Source organism: Pogoniulus pusillus, chromosome 1 (genome assembly GCF_015220805.1).
Source record: "Pogoniulus pusillus isolate bPogPus1 chromosome 1, bPogPus1.pri, whole genome shotgun sequence".
NCBI lineage: Eukaryota > Metazoa > Chordata > Aves > Piciformes > Lybiidae > Pogoniulus > Pogoniulus pusillus.
Window position 1 is genome coordinate 33,313,379 of NC_087264.1, and position 20,747 is coordinate 33,334,125.

Sequence of the window (20,747 nt, forward strand, 5' to 3'; positions counted from 1 at the left end):
GCTGCACTGGGTGGCTAAAGATGGAGAGAGGCTGAATCAAAGTTATGCCTCGGGCAACCATAAGCCCTTGTTACACAACCCTAATGTGTGGTGAAAGTTCTAGAGTGGCATTATATTTTGATAAAAATAGCTTCTCAGCAATTTCATCACTCATAATGATCCAGATCCAGTGCATTTCTGTGGGGTAAATGAGCAGAAGGAGCAGTTTGGGAATGTGCAGCAGATTCTGCAGAAAACAAAACGAGAAAAAGGGAGAGAGATCAGAACACTGCAATTACTGTTGAATTTTTCATGCTTATAATGCATTATCTCAAGCTGGCACTGCCATTAATGGCTGTATAAGGGCTGTGACTGGACACCTACATTAATTTTAGAGCTCCTCTATTGTTTTGCTTGAAGCAAAATTTGACATCAACGCGATGTTTCACCTTAGGTTGAACTTAGTGGGGAAACAACATGAAAGTATATTAAAAACCTCTGCTCGCTTCCCACCACTTCTGCAATAACATCTTTTTAGATAGCTTTTGGTATAAAATAAAACCTTTTGGAACCCATTTCCAAAAGGAAAAGACTGTTTTTTTGCTAACTTCCTTTCCCTGACTTCAAGGTGCACCCAAGGCAATATATTAAAACTTTAAGCAAGGTACAAAAATAATGAGATATGCTCACTACTGCAGAAACAAACTGGAGACAAGCAGCCTATGCACTGTGTACAACTGAAAAAGAGAATGAAATGGGGAGTTGAGGGGTCAGAGCCTTTCCTAGGTCTAGCCTGAACAAGCGTAACTGTGTGGAAGGGGAGGCAGAGAGAGGTAAGAGGGGGAGCTGCATGTACTGACTCTGAAATTACCACATATGTGTAAAGTGTTTTCCTGTTGGGGCAATGCAGCTGTCAAAACAGATCCACAGGTAGTGTGCAAATTGGGAAGTGTGGGGCAGGAAGAAAGGGCAGAGGTTGAACAAAACCAGCAGAGGTTTGGCCTCCAGATTTGGCTAAAATAAGAGGTGATCTGAACCATTGCCCAGAATTCAAACCAAAGGAGAACTGTACTTGTCAAAAGCTTCAAAAAATACTTCCTATTTTCATGTTCCTCTGTGCTTCCCGGTTATCCTTAGTTCCCTGAGTCAAGGGCCAAGGTAAAACGAAAAGGGCTGATCTTGCACTCTTGTACACTGGCCCCAGGAGCACAAGAAATCTCCTATGAAGTCTGTTCTCATAAAGTTGCTAAGTAAATAGTGCAGTTAATTAAGTTAGCTTGAGTGAGACCTGGAAAAGCCGTCAAAATCAAGTCTATTTGATCACAGTATCACAGTATCACAGTATCACCAAGGTTGGAAGAGACCCCACAGATCATCAAGTCCAACCCTCCACCACAGTGCCCAAGGCTAGACCATGGCACCAAGTGCCACATCCAACCTTGCCTTGAACTGCCCCAGGGACGACGACTCCACCACCTCCCCAGGCAGCCCATTCCAGTGCCTAATGACTCTCTCAGTGAAGAACTTTCTCCTCACCTCGAGCCGAAATTTCCCCTGGCGCAGCCTGATCATTCTGTAACTAGCCATAAAGCAGTTCCTCTTGTTTTCTTCAAGCAACCAAAGAATTGACAATAACTTGAGTAACTGAACGTTAGAGGTTTAAAACTAGGGTGAACTCTATAGACCAAGATTGATAGAATACTGTGTTGGAAGGGACCTCAAAGGTCATCCAGTCCAAGCTTTCAGAGTAAGAATATAGCTTAAATGAGGTGGTCCAGCACCCTGTCATGCTGGGTCTGAGAACTGCCCAATGTAGGGGAATCCACTACATCCCTTGGGTGTTTCTTCCTTTCCTTTTTTTTCCCCCATAAAGGTACTGCATGCAAGAGAACAATCATGTGGCATTTGTATGAACAAAAGCCTTGGGACTGCTCAGAATGCATAAACTTGAGCATATGTGCAAATCCTTGCTGGATTGCACCCAAAGAGTGCATCTATAGAGAGCTACAAGTATAAAAATACTGAAATTACTTGCACATGTGCTATTTAGGTCATTATCTATAGCAATTCAACGTAAAAGAAAGACTTATTTCATTTTTTTGGTATCTATTTATAGGCTTGGTCCAAGATTTGACAGAACTCCCTGTGAATTATTAATTGCCTATTGCTTATTTGGTACTGCAGAGGCAGAGGGATGGAAAAAGAGTCAGGAGGGAAATACTGAGTAATGAAGTATCTTTTTCTCTCATGACAAACATCTACATTTTAAGGATTAGAGGAGATTATGATCTACAGTGATAATATTAAGAACAGAGGGCTGGAGCACCTCTCCTATAAAGACAGGATGAGCGAGTTGGGGCTGTTCAGTCTGGAGAAGAGAAGGCTCCAAGGAGGCCTTATTGTGGCCTTTGAGTGTCTGAAGTGGGCCACAGGAAAGCTGGGGAAGGACTTTTTAGAGTGTCAGATCTCTACCTGGAGGAAATGGATCCAAGCTAAAGGAAAGGAGATTGAGATTAGACATTAGGAATTTCTTTACCATGATGGTTGAGGCATTGGAACAGGTTGCCCAGAGAGGTGGTGGCAGCCCTCATCCCTGGAGATTTTAAAGCCATGCTAGATGTGGCTCTGGGCACATCTGTTCTAGTCCATGGCAGGGGGGTTGGAGGTGGATGATTGTTGGGGTCTCTGGTAACCCTGACAATTCTGTTGAGAATTCCATGTTTTTGGAATTACAGACTTTTAATCTTAAAACTTTTCTAATCAGCAGTATTTACTACCTGCTTTGTGGTTGAGGCATCTATGTTTGCTTTCCTACCATGAACATAAAAATGTTTTTGTTTGCCACATGATCCTTTTTAACCCCTTTAATTTGTTGTTGGTTTAGAAACATTTCCATTTCTGAAGACTTCTGGATACAATAATGAAGTAGATCTCAACCTCTGTTCATGTCAGTTGACTATAGAGAATTAATAAAAGTTACTGATGGAGAACTTGAGGGAAAACCACATAATTTCTAGAAAATATATTTTCTAGATTTTATATGTATATATAAATTTCATAGGTTTATATAAATTTACATGTATAAATTTATACTAATGATATATTTTCTGTTATTATATAAATTAGGTATAAACATAGATCTAGAACTTAGATTTATCTAAATTTCATCAATTAGAATCTTGTTCATAAAATGAAATTTAATAATTAGAAAAATGAGAAAATCATTTATATGGTGACTGTAATCTCTCCTTTGGGGAGTGCAATGTAAAAATCTTTAGGTGCTTCTCTGTATTGCTTACCCCTGCTGAAAATAACATAATTTTTGCAGAGACTTCAGAAATTTTTTTCCAGAGAAATTTCATAGGAAGAGTTTTAACTTTTTAGCTCAAGCCAGCTGTAATTTTCCTGTTATATAAATGTCTATAAAAATTCCATACTATAAAATACATCCTAGCTCTCTGCAGCCTGCTTGAGGTAGGGATGCAACTGTGATGAAGCAAATAGGAAGCACAAAGAAAATTATTGTGTGGTAACTCATAGATGACAAAGCAGAGGATGTTACAAATATAGTAAACCTACATTAAAAAAAAAAACCCAAAAGACAATGAACTTCCCATTTTATTCCATACCCATTAGTGCAGTTAAAAATAGCAGTCTTCACTTGAGAAGGTACTAGGGACTGCTGTCTTCCATCTCTGCCCTTTAAGAAAGAAAGGTTGATCTGGTGGATTGATATTATATGGGAAAAAGATAATCCACCCTGAATGTCACAACATAGCTTTGTATCTAGAAGTTAAAAAATACTACACGGTGGAAAAAAATGAATTAGAGGCAAGCAGATCTATAAATCTATGTAGATTTTTTTTTAAGACTGTGAATAATTGTATACTGATCATTTCTAAGGTATGCATGGGAGGTTGTACTTGAGGAAATACATTCAAAGGGGTTCATCACCTGCAAAGAAAATATGGAGCCTCAACAGTTGTGATTTGTTCAGGCCAAATGTTTGTGTAACTAAAAACTTTAGTAGAGTAGGCAAATTAAAAAACTATCTCACTGAAAATACTTGAGAGCTCCAAGCTAAAGGAGGGCAGATTTTAGATCTTGGGAAGGAGTTCTTCACCATAAGGGTGGTGAGACAGTGGAACAGGTTGCCCAGGGAGGTGTTGAAAGCCCCATCCCTAGAGGTCTTTATGCCCAGGTTGCTTGAGCAACCTGATCTAATGAGGTGTCCCTGCCCATAGCAGGGGGATTGGTACTAGATGATCCTTGGGGTCCCTTCTAACTGACAGTTCTGTCAATCTACTTATGGTCTAACACAAACTGAACAAATGAAAGTCCAAGAAGTGTTTTATTTTTGCTGTGTAAGCAGGCAGGTAGGTTTATAGTATTTTCACAGGGCTGAAATGTACGATTTGTTTTGTTTTATTCTTCTACTGAGCAACAATAATAATAATAGTGCCCATAATGAGCCCTAACTCTCCTCCTGCCTTACAAGTGGAGCACTTCCTAATAATGTTATTTTCTGAATCTTCTCTTACTGTGACTCCCCCCACTTATGTTCGTTCACATCCAGTGCTTTCCCCTCTTCAGCAGGTATGCAATCACTTATCAAGCCAGTTTTTGCTAACACTAGCTTCTTTTTTATAACAAATGCTTTTCCTTACCAGTATAAATATGATAGTTCTCTAAACTTGTTGTTAAAACCGAAGCATGCATCCCTTTAGGTTGATTTTTAAGTGTTGATGCTGTGCAATATTCCTGAATCCTCTACAATAATTAGTGTATATAGTTTTCTTCTCAGTATTTTGTGATTTAGTCTACAATAGGAAGATCATGCAGAGGTGTGGCTCACCTTTAATTTGCCCTTATCTTGGAAACCAGGGCTGCATTTCTTAGGCCGGATAGACAATCCAACTCCACCAGCTTATCGGCTTTGTTATACGTGTAAAGGGCACATCCAGGTAAATGAAAAGGAAATGCGGAGACAGAAAGAGGGATTCTTTGCACAGAACACAGCTTGCTGAGTGGAGCAGTGTAGATAAAGGACAGCACACTTAATGCCAAACTGGAGTAATAAATTTTGTGATTGTTCTACATTGTCTCAAAATAACTGAGCAAACAGGATCCTGAAGAAATGCTCTGTAATGATAATGCTTCTGTGCAATATCTTCTACAGAAAGAATCATGTAAACAGTTGGGTTTGATATGGGTGTTGAGTCTGGCTCTTGAGAAACAGGCCCTTTATGCCATATCTCCTGAAAAAGAATAGTCTAAATGCTCTGTGTGCATGTCTGTTCCAGGACAGATGGTTGTGTGTAAACAAAGCCAATTGCACTTACATATAGGCATACCCACTTTATTTCCTTGAGAGAACTGGTCCAAAGAGTTGTACTTACAGGGAGAGAAGCAAAACCAGTTACTACTTGCAAGTGCAGCGATATGTATACCCAGCCATTAACTGAACTAACAAGTACTGCTCCATTCAGAGGACTATTTGGACAGGTTCCCTTCATGCTTAATTACCTGTTTTGTTTTTTTTTTTCTTTTTTTTTTTTGGGGGGGGGTGGGGGGTGCCTTGGATGATTTAAGCACAAAATGTTTGGGGTTGAAAGGGACCTTGGAAGATACTCTAGTCCAATTCCCCAGCCAGAGAAGGATCAGTTTATTTTAAGTTGTGATCCTCAGCATTAAGGATCAATCACTTTGTTATTACAATAAGCTTATTTTGAAGTTTGACTGTATGTGTTCTTGACTGGAAGGATTTTCTAATTTATGTACATGTGATGTCTGTGTTTCATTCTGTTTCTGACAGCATTGTAGCCTAAAAAAGACTTTACATTTCCTTCTATTCAAATGTTCTACTTTACAAAAAAATTCTTGCAACAGGTATTTTTACAAGACAGATTAATGAAATTATCCCAGTTGTAAAGGCTTTGTTGCCTTTGGTTTGTTATGTTAATAGTGAGTAACACTGATGGGTAGAGATCAGGGCTGTATTAAATTAACAAGACCAAGTGCAAGGATGCAGCAATCCCAAGCACCAATACAGGCTGGGCAGTACTGCTTTGAGCAGTCCTCAGTAAAGGGACCTGGGAGTACTGCTGGATGAGAAGCTCAACATGAGCCACCAGTGCACACTTGCAGCCTAAACAGCCAACCAGCTCCTGGGGTGTGTCAAGAGAACTGACCAGCAGTGCAAGGGAGGTGATTCTCCCCCTCTACTCCACTGTGGTGAGACACCACCTGGAGTACTGGAGTCCTGCTTACAAGAAAGATCTGGAGGTGCTGGAATGTGTCCAGAGAAGGGCCATGATGATCATCAGAGGACTGGAGCTGCTCTCTTATGGAGACACACTGAGAAAGTTCGGGCTGTTTAGTCTAGAGAACAGAAGGCTCCAAGGGGACCTTATTGTGGGCTTCCAGTATCTGAAGGGGGTCTACAGGAAAGTGAGGGAGAGACTTTTTAGGGTGTCAGGTAGTGATAGGACTGAGGAGAATGGAGCAAAACTAGAAGTGGGTAGATTGGATGTTCGGAAGAAATTCTTCACTGTGAGGGTGGTGAGACACTGGAAATACCCTTCCTACTCTAAAAAACCATTACTTTAAATGGTTTACAATATACAGGAGTTGAAGAGCAATTTAAACTGAAGTGTTTCGAGTCCTTTTAAACTCAAGGAACGTAGACAAATGGGCAAATCTTTATTTCATAATTAATTGCTTAACTCGCATTTAGGTGCTACCTTTAACATTCATCAGAAAAGCAGAATGTAGTTCAACATATTAGATTTGTAATTCCTGAAGCTCTGGCTTTATTGTAAATTCTTACAGCTGCTTTTGTCTTTCTGGATGCCGGATTTGTGCTAAAGAGGACTGGTAGTGCCAGATATGGAGTAAATGCTACATACATTTTACAGGAGTGTGGGAAAAAAAATCAATATATTTAATTTAAAGGAGAGAGGTGACACATACAGACCCAACAGATTGTCATAAAAAATCAAAGAGGACTTGAACCTCAGCATGTTCCCAAGGATCTAAGCATTTGGAAACTCTCTGGCCTTCAAATGACGAATGGTTACATGTTCCTGGTGGATCACTGCTAAATAAGTAATGGCCCACAACCCTTTTATTAAATGCGTAGGCTTCACAGATGCTCCCTTCTAATCTCTGACTATCGATCTGTACATGACATCACTCTAACAGATGATCTGCCTTGCAACACTCATACATAAAGAAAGGAAATACTTGGAGTCCACCACTTTAATCATTCATCTTCAGAATTCCTCTAATTACTTTAGTACTTTTTTATAACTCCCAAAACATACTGAATTGTATCCCTGCTTTACCTCACATCTTCCTACCCTTTAGATGAGTTACCATAATGAAAAAGCAAGCTGCTCTTCGTTATTGATATTATAATTGATTAAGCAATCAAGGACCCAAACTTTGATGCTCAAAGCCACACCTTTTGCTTGTCACTTCATTGCCATTTTGTTGTGTATAACGTATAGTAACGGTGTTTCTACATGTTGGTTGTGTGGCTTTGCTTGTGTTAATGCATTGCTTCTTGGGACATTTATGTAAAATTGATTCATCTCAGCAGTATCTTTCTTTTTATTCCTCTTAACCCATCTTACCTTCACTAACAGAGGTAGATTTTGCTCCTTCCTTTCTAATGAAAGTTGGAAATATAAGGCCAAAACAACAATTTTCATCCATAAATACCAGAATCTAAATGGCAGATTTGTTTAAGGGCTGAGTGTTGAAATGGATCTTTTTTTGTGTTGGCACTGATGTTTTGACACTTGTTGAGTGAACTGGTATTAATATAACATTAGGAGAAATTCCCCTCCTGATAGGGAATATAACCGAACAAAGTGATATTGAATGGTTTCTGTTATGTTTATCTAAGTAATATGTAGTCAGCCATTTGAAACAGAAGAGAAGTTGTTGCTGTCATCGTAAAGTAGGAAAGAATAAAATAAGGTTAATGATATATCCCATTATTGTTAATTATGGGGATTAAACACACACTGTTGTCCACTGCACTGAAAAAATGGGCCTCAAGCTGTGAGCAGTTAGCAAAATTATATTATTGTCTAAACTTATGCTGTAACTAATTACTCTCATCACTGTGTTTTTCTTTTGTGGGCTCTGTGTGTTTCAAGTAGGTCTCCAGCTTTGAGTGTAAAAATGGAGGGAAGCTTCTCATACTGCTTTAGTCCAGCCTGTGTAGGAAAGATGTTATTTATTGCATAAATACAAAATGAAATAAGAGAGTGGATAGGATAAAAGGTAGAGGATCACCTGGATTTGTTCCTATACCTAAAGAATGTCCCTGTCTTTTTGTTTCCCCTTTGGTTTTGAATATTTATATCACAGCAAAATGTCCACTAGGCATAAAAGCTTCTTGTCAAGTGGTGAGATGAAACTATTTATTATTGGGTGTTTGTGTTGTGTTGTGTGTCAACCCAGAACAAGACCTTATTGTGCTGGGCTTTCTGCAAAGAGAGAAAAGCAGATGGTCCCAACTCTGGAGAGCTCATGTTCTGAATCAACAGGGTTAGTGATAAGGCGCAGCACAGAACAGCAGTGTGAACAATGCGATGGCAGCAAATGTCACATGAGCTCCATAATTTCATGCTGGAAACATGGAGTGAGTGTTTGGTGTGCTTTCTGGTGGATTAGGTCTAATATGGCAGTGATGACCTTGTTAGCACTTTGCAGTGCTATGAATGCTTTTGAGGACACTGGGAAGCAGCCTCATAGCCACACCCTTCCTTCCTCTCCAAATAGACCATGTAGCTCTGCTTGTAGGACTAGAAAGAGGCAAAAATAAAGAGGAGGTAGTGATATGGATATTGAGAAAGGCAGAGACAAAACTACTGTAGGGGAAGGACAAGTTTGAGCTTAAGTACTATTTCAGCCAAAAAGAATTGTCTCCTTTTGTCCTCCACTAATTTTTCTGTCTGCTGGACATTCTGTGACTTGCTTCTGCAGTTTTCTCTTTGTACTCAGTGGTCAGAGGGAGAAGGTATGTGAAATCCCTTACTGTAGGCAGTCTCTCCTTATGGCTGGTGCTCTATTTTTGCAAGATATGGAGAAGGAAAGGCCCTTCTTCTCCCTGCAGCTTCAGGTTCATGTTTGCCTTTTGATATATGGTCATCTCTATCTGGAGTCCATAAGAAGCCACATTTAATAGATGGAGTTATCTCAATTACTTGATGCCTTCAGATTTAATGTAGTTCAAGATGGATCTTCAGACATCACTTATATTTTGGTTTTGTCCTGAATATTTTATAGGACAAAAACCTGGTTGTATTTTAAGCAGTCTCATTATTTAGTGAGTATTGCTCATTTGTGTTAATCATAAATGCACTAAAAATACTTTTATTAACAAAGAAGTAATATAAAGATACTGCAGTTGATTACTTAGCAGGAGCAAGTACAATATAACACACCACAGAATTGCAGGACCTTAGAGATTGGAAGGGACCTTCAGAGATCATCCAGTCCAACCCCCTTGCCAAAAGCAGGATCCCTCTAGGGTAGCAGGTGGTTCGGGAAAGTCTCTGGAGAATGACTCCACAATCTCTCTGGGCAGCCTGTTCCAGTGCTGTCACCCTCATTGTAAAGATGTTTCCCCTCATGTTGAGGGGAAACTTTCTATGTTGCAGTTTGTAGCTGTTGCTCCTTGTTTTATTGCTGCAGACCAGCAAAAAGAGGTTGGCCCCAGCCACTTGAGATCCACCCCTCACATATTTGTGCACATTGTTGAGGTCTCCTCTCAGCCTTCTTTTCTCCAGACTAAACAGCCCTGGGGCTCTCAGTGTCTCTTCGTGGCTTTCCACTGGACTCTCTCCAGCAGGTCCCTGTCTCTCCTCAACTGCAGAGCTCAACACTGGACACAGTATTCCAGATGTAGTCTCAGCAGGGCAGAGTAGAGGGGGAGAGGAACCTCCCTATACCTGCTGGCCACGCTTCTCCTGCTGCACCCCAGACTGCCATTGGCTCTCTTGGCCACAGGGGCACATTGCTGGCCCATGCAGAACTTGCTGTCCACCAGCACTCCAAGGTCTTTCTCCATGGAGCTGCTTTCCAGCAGGGCAGCCTCGAACCTGTACTGGTGGCTGTTGTTATTCCTCCCCAGATGAAGGACCCTGCACTTGTCCTCCACTTGTTGAATTTCATGCAAATGCATTCTGAATGTTCATGATATCAGAAGTCCAAACCCAAGAAAATCTTGAAGCTGCTGCATGGTAATGTGAAGCCAGTAATGAAGGTACAGGTTCACAAGGTTTAGATATAGTTTACAGGCAATGAAATCATTACAGGTTCAAAAAGGTCTAGATATAATTTATAGAAAATTAAACCATTACTGGCTTTGGATGATTTCACCTGGGGGAGGAGACAATAGTTCTGTTTCCTGAAGGTGGTTCATGTTTCATCTTCTCTGTGAATTAAGTGTTGTCTTCAGTTGGTAAATCCCAACAGTTTTGGCACAAAATGTAAGACAACACTGGAATGTAGGTGTTGGGGGGAGTTTGTGCAGCTTCCCTTGATGGGTGGGTAAGGCAAGAGATGGCTGAATTGTAAGACTGACAAATGCCATGTTTGTGAACTGTTCTGCTGAGAGCTCTGCAGTAGATCCAAGACAGGTTCCCTGAGTGGGAGTAACACTAACATTTCACAAATAGCAAAGGTAACCTAAAAAGGAGAAGAAAAGAGAGGGAAACCAAAAGGATCAGCTGGATAGTCACAAGTCCATGGAGCCTCATGGGATCCATCAGGTTCATGACCTTTTTGTGTCAAGGGCAGCATAACTCATCTCAACACTCAGGTGAGATCATATCATATCAGAGCAAAGTGGCAGAATTGCCTCTCTTGATCTGCTGAATGATTCCATGCAGCTCTTTCTGTAGAGTCTGCTTTACACAAGATAATGCCCACTTTTTACTCCATCTGCATATGATCTGTAGCAACAGGTTTCTGAACTCAATGAGGCATTCTGAAATGGTGAGATCACAAGCTAGGACAATAAGAAAATTCCCTATATTCTTTTATTTATGCTTGTATTTATCACAGAATATCTTTTGAACAAAAGTCCATGCTTGAGTTTGTAACATGATCAATATTCACTTATATTTCAAACTCACCAAAGGCATTGTCTTGGATAAGGATGGTTGGAAGCCTTTGTTAGGCATTTTTCAGTCAGAAGCTCTAACATTTTGCACCTAAAACCACACTGAGTTATGCAAATATATGTTTTATAGACATTTTTAGAAGAAGTTGGCAGTTACAATGTCAGTTGAGTTATTTCTTCCATAAACAGACTGTTAGGATATTATGTATGGAGGGAAAAAAAAACAGAGAGAACATTTTATGAGTAAAGGAAGAGTGGTAACTCATGCTATCAAAGAGAAAATATGTTAATTATTATTTATATTGTGTTTTCTATAATTTCCTGTAGTCAATCTTGTTTGCATTCCTGATAATTGCTCAATTATCCCTTTGTAATTCACAAAATCCACCTTTCATCATTACAATAATATTATTGGCACAATAGTATGTTATTAGAGAAGTAATTGCAAGACGTGTAAGAATGTGGTGCAAACCAAGACAGGATACTTTGTCATTTTATTTTGGCCAATATGTTGAAGGTGACTGTGCATAAAATGTAGTTTGGCCAACAGTTGTTCTGTTGCATGTGCAGTGTGTATGGAATAGAGCTGTACAGGACACAGAATCACAGAATGTCAGGGCTGGAAGGGACCTTGAAAGATCAACCAGTCCAACCCCCACTGCCAGAGCAGGACCATCTAGAGCAGATCACACAGGAACCTGTCCAGGTAGGTCTTGAATATCTCCACAGATGGAGACACCACAACCCCCCTGGGCAGCCTGTTTCAGGGTTCTGTCACCCTCACAGGGAAAAGAATTCCTCCTCGCATTTCCATGAAACTTCCTATGCCTCAACTTCCACCCATTGCCCCTTGTCTTATCATTGGACATCACTGAGCAGGGCCTGGCTCCATCCTCCTGGCACTCACCCTTTACATATTTGTAGACATGAATGAGGCCTCAGGCTCCTCCTCTCCAGGCTCAAGAGCCCCAGCTCCCTCAGGCTCCCCTCTTAAGAGAGATGGTCCATTCCCTTAATCATCTTTGTGGCTCTGTGCTGAACTCTTTCAAGTGGTTTCCTGAGGTCTTACTTGAACTGAGTGGCCCAGAACTGGACACAGAATGCCAGATGTGGCCTCACCAGGGCAGAATAGAGGAGGGTGAGAATCTCTCTGGACCTACTAAGCACAGCCCTTCTAATGCATCCCAGAATGGCGTTGGCCCTTCTGGCCACAAGCGCACACTCCTGGCTCATTGTCAACTTCCCATCCACTAGGACACCCAGACCTTTTTCCTCTTCACTGCCTGCCAATAGGTCAGTCCTCAACCTATGCTGATACCTGGGGCTGTTCTTTCCCAGGTGCTAGATTCTATGCTTGCCCTTGTTCATTCCATTTGTCTCTGCCCAACCCTCCAGCCTGTCCAAATCTCACTGAACGGCAGCACAACCTGAGGGATGTCAGCCACTCTACCCAGCTTCGTGTCCTCAACAAACTTGCTGACAGTGCATTCTATGCCCTCATTCAGGTCATCGATGGATATATTGAACAGAACTCATCCTAGTACTGACCCCTGTGTAACTCCACTATTATCACCAATTATCTTAACAATTTAAGCTTCCATGCTTACCATTAACTTTCAGATAACTTGTTTCATAGGCATTTTAAACAAAACTCTCCTACATTTATGTCTAAATCCATGATTTTATAGCTCTTTAACTTCTGCAGTGAAATGTGGTGTTGGAAGAAAACGTTTTCTAACCCAGAGTTATATATTCCAGATCTGTACTCTGTCCAATGAGCTTCACAGGTCGTCTAACAATGAATTTTCTGTAAATAGTCTGGATCATAACTTATTGTTCTTGCAGGGAAAGAGCTAGTAACTGGAATGCCAGCACCTTGCTTATGAGAATTCTTCTAAATAAAACAGCTTCCTTTGATATTAAGGAATTCTTGTAGCTGTATTTTTCAGGACTTAAAAACATTAAGTCCTTTTCTGCCTTGAAAATGTGCTGTCCTGTAGACAGTAGAATGCACACACACATGGAAAAATGGTGAGGAGGTTAGAATTATCTATTCCCTGAGAAAACAATCAGCAAGTGCTGGTTTAGGTTGCAAGGACCTCACCCTCCCAGTATCCACATCCATACCATTGCTGATTTATTATGTGTTTCATCTTCTCTAGATCACACTTCCAAGTTGAGAAAATAGTCTAAACTAGTCTAAAAACTTGCAGTGAAGGCATTATTCTTTCATCTTCTGTCAGAGGCTTCATCAGGTGCCTCCAAGAAACACAGAAACAGTCTGAGGCTGGCTGTATGTTGCCTTCACAGCAAGATGGGGTTGGAATATATTTGTTGAGTTCTGACCACTTGATGAAAAGGCTCACAGCATGCAGTTGTGAAGGGTTGTCCTCAGTTGCTCAGATGAACATCTAGTACCATCTCAGATGGCAGATATGCTGCAAGGCTTATGGAAATATTGGTTGCTTCTGGAGTGGGGGTTGAAGGAGAGGTTGGAATCACAGGGCATCTAAAGTGACAGAGATCTATTCAAACAGCTACATCCAGGTGCCTTTGCTTAGGCAGTAGACCCCCTTCTGTGTGCCTCTTCCACACGTCTTGTATCCAACACTGGATAGAAAGGTTGTGCACTGGAGAAAATAGAGCAGTCTGTGTATTTGTGCGTTATGAATGCAGACTGTAATGAAGTGCCGTTTATGGGTTTTCAGATCCACTTCATTTTGCTGTATTTCCTGGTGCTTGTGTACCTCTCAGGAAACCCCACTGAGCCTGTACTACTGAGAAGAAACAAATTACAGCACGGGGACAGGTGTGAGCTACGGCAAACCACTCAAAATTATGTTCTTGCTCTGACATGAAGCCCAAGTCTGCTAGAAAGAAATCCCCACAGGAAATTGGAGAAATCCTGCAGCGCTGTGCTGAGAATGATAGGTGTGCTTCTGCTGTAGCAAGGAGTCAGAAGATAGAGATTAATGGCAGAGAAGTAAAAAGCCAACAAATCTTCAATGCCACAACAGCCATGCTGTGTACAGGAGGAAGTGAATGTTGTGGAGGGGGGATAAAGTGGGCTTTTTTTTTTTTTTTTTTTTTTTTGCTGTGAGAAAGGCCAGAGCTGACTTCATCCTAGGATGCATTCAGAAATGAGGCATGTTCATGGCTTTCAAAGTTTAACAGTTCGTGGCGCTTTCAGGTTGATGAGGAAAACAGTTAAGCTTTCAAAGAGGGCTGATATAGCACAAATGATGAGCAATGAACGTGACCTCAGTAGACTTCAGAACTGATTTAGGGAACATAACCTGATACTGGATGAAGAAGCAGGAAGCTTTAGACTTTGACAGTCTGTATCCCAATCTCTCTGCAATTTTTTTTCCAGAGGACCTTAGAATAGTTTTGTAAATGTTACTGTAACTGTTTAATAAGTTATACTTTGCCTGTTGTCCAATGAGTAAATATAAGAATATATTCTAAACATATAGAAGAAATTTACAGGTCAATACTTATTTGTCTTCATCACAAATCTGAGATAATTTTAGCAAGAGATTTTAAAAACCCATCACCTGATATTTTGCCAAAGAAAAGCATTTATGTTGTTTGCTCATCCTGAGATGTGTTAGAAGGGCACAGAATCTCAGAGAGATTCTCCTTCCTGTCTACTCTGCCCTGGTGAGGTTGCATCTGGAATACTGTGTCCAGCTTTGCGTCTCTCAGTTCAAGAAGAACCTCTGCAAACTGCTTGAAAGGGTCCATCACAGAGCCAAAAAGAAGCTGAAGACAGTGGAAAATCTACCTTATGAGGACAGGTGGAGGGACCTGGGGTTTGGAGCAGAGGAGCCTAAGGGGTAACCTCATTCATGTTGATAAAGATGTGAAGGGTGAGAGTCAGGAGGATGGATCCAGGTTCTTCTCAGGGATGTGCAGTGACAGGACAAGAGGCAATGGGAGCACACTGGAGCAGAGGAGGTTCCATGGGAACATAAGAAAAAGCTTTTTCCCTGTGAGAGTGCCAGAACTGCTCAGAGAGGTTGTGGAGTCTCCTTCTCTGTAGACATTCAAAACCCACCTGGATGCATTCCTGAGTGACCTGCTCTAGATGGATCTGCTGTGGCAGCGGGTTTGGGATGGATGATCTCTGGTCCCTTCCAACCTCTCTCCTAATGTTCTATGATTAAGAAAATGAACAGTCATTATTTGCAATGCCTCCTACATCAATGAAAGCTGCAAACTGGAAAAAAAAGTGTAGATAGGTTTATAATGATAGTATCTACCCAGACAAACTGAAGTCTACATTTAGAGTTTTATGTTGTTTTGGATGAACCTAAGGCTGGGTCACGCCATAATTTTTTAGTCTCAAGAAGTTTTGGAAACTGTTGTGTGTTATTGCAAGGTGTATTTTTAACCCGGGGTTGCTACAAGGTAAAGACAAGTAGTACACAGCTTGACCTAGCACAGGAATTCAAGATAAAAACCCAGAAGTTGAGTCAGAAATAATCACAAGATCTGGAGTCTGCAAGAACAAACTGTTCATATATCTACCTGTCAGCCTTCTTCCTCTACGGGAGGGACACAAGGACGCTGAAATGTCCACTTTCCATTCTTGTGTGTTTGGTTTTTTTTTTTCCTGGACATAGAGTGAGGTAAATGGAGAATCAGTCCTGATGGAGAAACACTTTGTGTAACTAGGTCTTTTTTTCCACTTGCCATAAAAAGTGTGCTTATCAAGGCAATACAGTGAGGTTTGCCCTCTTCTTAAGAAGGGTATTTCTACATTTAATTAAAAGAATATGTTCTCATTAAATGCATCAGGGATTGGCTTTTCATTAAATGAAAAGGAGAACCCGTGGAAGGCATGAGAGAGGCACAAAGATGGAAGATGGGTCACCACCTGAGTTCAGGAAAGCAGTTGTACCTGGGTCAGTACATCAAGTGTATGGTATATGTAAGCAGCACCACTACTCCCCCAGTCCTACTCCCTTATCCATTTTTAATCTCTCTTGAACCTCTGGATCCACAGAAGATTTTATTTTAAGAGCTTCTAACACAGTCAAGGCTGTGGCTATCCAAGAAATAAGAAACATGTGTTGTCTGATAATAGTTAACTGGATGGGCAATGTTAGGCAGTGATGTGACAATGCCAAACTCTCAGGCCTCATTATTCTCAGTTTTGGGAAAAGAAAAATATTGAAGTTATTAGAATCAGGCAGCTTTATCTGCCATTGTTACCATTCTGAGGAGAGTAATTATGTTTAAAAGCAAAAGGAAACTAGCTGTGATCTTGGCTCTGTGAGAGTGTTTAATCCATGTTCAGTTTGACTTTGCCTGGAGGTTCTGTAGTGTAACCAGTATGGGAAAAGAAATGTTGCCTGGATTAAGCTGCATCATTTGAGAGAGAAAGTGTTTGAATATTGCAGATATTGAGTATTTTGAATAGAGTTTGAATATTCCACCCTTAATACTTCTGTGAGGCAACTGTAGGAACTGTATCACTCTGCTCCTCATGCAGTCCGGGTACATTGCAGCCTTGTGCTTGTCCATCAGTGCCACAGCTGGCTTTGGGACAGTGCTGCCCTGGTTTGGCAGGGGCAGGGAGGGAACAGTGAGCTGCCCGAGTTCACACAGGATGCCGGTGCGAGAACAGGCGGCGGAGCCCTGTTCTCCTGGGTCCTGCATTGGCATTCTGACAGCTGAACCCAGCTTCCTTCTCTCCCAGCCTGGACAGGACACAAAAAACGTATACATCTGACAAAGGGGGTGGGGAACCTCCACATCCCTTCCTTATTTTGTTTTGATTTTTTTGAGGGTGAGGGGGCTGGTTGCAGTTCTCGTGCGGGGCAAGGTTATTTAAACTTGGTGATTGGTAGCCACATGACTTTCCGTATTTCCTAAAGCACGTAAAGAGATGAATTCCAGACACAGCATAAAAGCTGTGCAACAACACACAAAGCACTACCAGTACCTATTACCAGTGTATATATTGAATATTACTAGTTACTGGTGCTCAGTGTGTATCTCCACTTATTTTTAGTGTATTAAATGTATTTATTTATTTTATATGCATAGAATATACCTCAAAAACTTTAAGGAGAAAAAAAAAGGCATAATAAATATGTTCAATCAAAAAGATTTTTTTTTTCCCTTCCCATTTTAAACCTGGTTTTATGCATTAGAAGACACATCTAGAAACTTTTTATAGTTGAAAGGAAGGTCTATTGTTTTGCATGACTTCATGATCATACTATTTATAAAACTGAATAAGTTTTTCCTGATTGTTCTGAAGGTGTCTTCCTGGCCAAGTTAATTTTGTGTGTGTGTGTGTAATATACTGCTGGTGAACCGAAATAGAGCACGGTAGTAATATTTTACCTCCCTTATCAGTGTGGGTATTCTGTTCCTGCTGGTTCTGTTTAGCTAGCACCATTGCTTTTTCTCACTCACTGTTTCCCTAGAAAGGAGCTCATAGGCTCTTTAGGGAAAAAAAAGTAAATTATTCTCGTGTACAGAGCATGAATCTGTATTACTTTAGTGGGTTTCATAATTTGAAAACTCAGATGAAGGTTAAGCGCAGAGTTCTGCATCTGGGAAGGAATAATAAGCTGCACTAGGAGAGGCTGGGAGGTGATCTGCTGGAAAGCAACCCTGTGGAGAAGGACATAGGAGTCCAGGTGAACAAGAAGCTACCCATGGGACAGCAGTGTGCCCTGGTGGCCAAGAAGGCCAGTGGAATAATGGGAGACATTAAGAGGAGTGTGTCCAGCAGATTGATGGAGGTTCTCATCCCCCCTCTATTTTGCCCTGGTGAGACTTCACCTGGAATATTGCATGCAGTTTTGGGCTCCCAGACCAAGAGGGACAGGGATCTACTAGAAAGAGTCCAAGGGAGGGCTACGAAGATGAGGAAAGGACTGGAGCACTGCCTTGGAGAGGCTGAGGGACCTGAGGCTTTTTGGTGTGGTGAAGAGAAGACTTAGAGGAGATCCAATAAAGGATTATAAATATCTGAGGGCTGGGGGTCAAGAGGGAAGGAACAAACTCTTCTCACTTGTGCCCTGAGATAGGGCAGGAAGTAATAGGTATGAACTACAGCACGGGAAGTTCCACCTCAGCATGAGGAAGAACTTCTTTACTAGAATAGTCCCAGAGCACTGGCACAGGGTGCTCAGAAATGTTGTGGAGTCTCCTTCTCTAGAGACTTTCAAGCCTGCCCTGTCTGAATGTGTTCCTGTGCAACCTGCGCTAGATTCTATGGTGCTGCTCTGGCACTGGGGTTGGGCTCCATGTTCTCTGGAGGTCACTTCCAACCTTACCATCCTGCGATCTTGTGCATTTTCTACATTTGAAGGAAGATGCAGAACTTTCCTGTGGAATGTAGTTGATCTCAGGTTTCTCAAGAACCTGAGAGCCTTGGCTTTGCAGCCTAGGGGGGTATTGCAGTAGTCATATCTGTTTGCTACTTCAACCTGACTGTATGCCTGCAAAGTATTTTTGCATGATAGGTTGTGTAGTGTGCTTTGTGATGGGATGAATTTAAGTAGCAGTTGATACCAGTTGGAGTAGGAAGCGTGACAACATAGAGGATTATTATTTTCATATCTAAGTTTATCTGTTCTACAGTGAGTTTAAAACAGCAATTTCTTTTTCTTTTGGAAGTGTGTATCACAGCAGAGAGTGGAATTAACAGGCCCAGCTGATACATGCCTAATGTCTCAGACATTTCTGTCTTGATATTGCTGTGTATATGCAATAAAGGAGAAAACTTTGAAGGGGCAAAATAGGGAATTATAAAAACAGTTGATAATCAACATGTATTTTTTAAATTCCATTTGGATTGGTTTATTAGGTACAGAAAATTAAATATCAAAGCCATGTTGGTTGTAACTGCAAGGGAACAGGGTAGAGCTTTCTGAAGAATTGTACAGAGGAGGAAACATTTAGAAAACTTAAATAGTGGAAGAAGAGTGGAAAACATAGATTGAAGATACTCTTAAAGTCAGATGTCCATGTCCTATACAATATTAGTACAGGTGGACATTTTGCATCTGTGCAGGAAAGAGGATGCATTTTCTTCTGAAGAATACTAGTGATCTACCAAATGTATAGGAAAGTTTTATTTTTCATAGAGCTGCTTCTGATCCAGCTGAGGCTAGGAGATACAGAGACAAGGAAATATTAATATAACTGTAGGAGTTTTGCTGTTGAAATAGTTTGAATATATGTATTTGCTCATACCCACCTATCTACGTTAAGCTGACTTGATTTAAGCATAATTCACTAACTTAGCTGTAATGAATTCCTTCCTCAAGATCTATAAACTGGGACCTTGGGACTTGGTATCTGGGGAGACCTGATAGCAGCCTGCCAGGACCTGAAAGGGGCTACAAGAAGGCTGCAGAGGGACTGTTTGCAAAGGCCTGCAGAGAGAGGGCAAGAAGTAATGGTTTGAAATGAGAGCAGAGCAGATTGAGATTGGATGTTAGGAACAAGCTCTGCACCATGAGGGTGCTGGAACACAGGCACAGGTTGCCCAAGGAGGTAGTTGACATTCCATCCTTTCAGATATTTAAGGTCAGGCTTGATGAGGCTCTGAGCAACCTAATCTAGTGGAGGATGCCTCTGCTTACTGCAGGGGAGTTGGACCGGATGACCTTTGGAGGTGTCTTCCAACCCAAACCATTCTGTGATTCCATAACAACTTACCCTGCTCCGCAGAGTGTGCTTTGCTGAGATGATATCCCCACTTGAACTGCGTGGTGTAGAGATGGAGGTTTGGCACCACAGGAAAATCATGAAAGTTGAATCTGTCTTCTAGTGATTGTTTGCAGCAATGAATATAGCAAAGTATTGGGAGATGTGCCTATCAAAATGTGTGCGGCTATCTGCTGCTATATTAAACTTGTTTTAGCTTCAACTGTTTATCACTGTACTAGTACAATAGCATGAACAACAGAATCAGTGACTGGCAGTTCCACAGAAAGCAAAGCAAAGGGGAAAGCAGAGTTAGAAATGCTCACAAATTAGATTAGAAGTAGAATTTCTCAAAGCTCAGGGAGTGTTAGGCTGACACTTTTGTATCAGAAAGCACCACCTCCAAGATGCTACTTTGCTACTGAATAAACTCACTGCAGGTATTTTAGTATCACACAATAAAAGACTGAAAGAGGGAATATACAGTAAAAAAGCTCTTCCTCATGCTGAGGTGGAACTCCCTGTGCTGTAGTTTTTATCCCTTGCCCCTTCTGCTATCCCGGGACACAAGTGAGCAGAGGCTGCCCCTATTCCTTCCTTTCTGACCTCCAGTTCTCATTTTTATAGACATTGATCAAATCTCAGCCTTCTCCTCTCCAGACTAAAAAAATAAGAGAAGATAATTCTCCTATAATCTTACTCTCTTTTAATCTTCTTGGAAAGAAAGCATATGCAAGGTAAACTTCTCTGACTGTCTGCTTGCTAAGGATCTGAAGTTACTTGAAATGGGCTGAAAAATAGCCTCACCCAGGTTTGGTACGCTCAGTGAAGTGCACAGGTGCACTAGCCAGCTGTACATGGTGTATGTTTTGCTCTACTATTCTAATTACAGATTTTAAGAAAGGAGTAAAAATCCTACATGCTTCTCTTTGGAAAGACAAGTGCA

General features: G+C 41.1%; 1 long non-coding RNA gene across 2 annotated transcripts in view; it reads left to right on the forward strand.

Moving 5' to 3' along the window:
• Positions 1-20,747, forward strand: part of LOC135180754 (uncharacterized) — a 111,859-nt gene that overhangs the window by 18,086 nt on the left and 73,026 nt on the right. The window contains exon 3 of one of the 2 annotated variants that reach the window (XR_010304552.1): positions 4,864-5,502. The exons of the other annotated variant lie outside the window; for it this stretch is intronic. This is a non-coding gene — a long non-coding RNA (uncharacterized LOC135180754). Of the gene's footprint in view, positions 1-4,863; positions 5,503-20,747 lie in introns of those variants that run through there. 2 annotated transcript variants of the gene reach the window in all.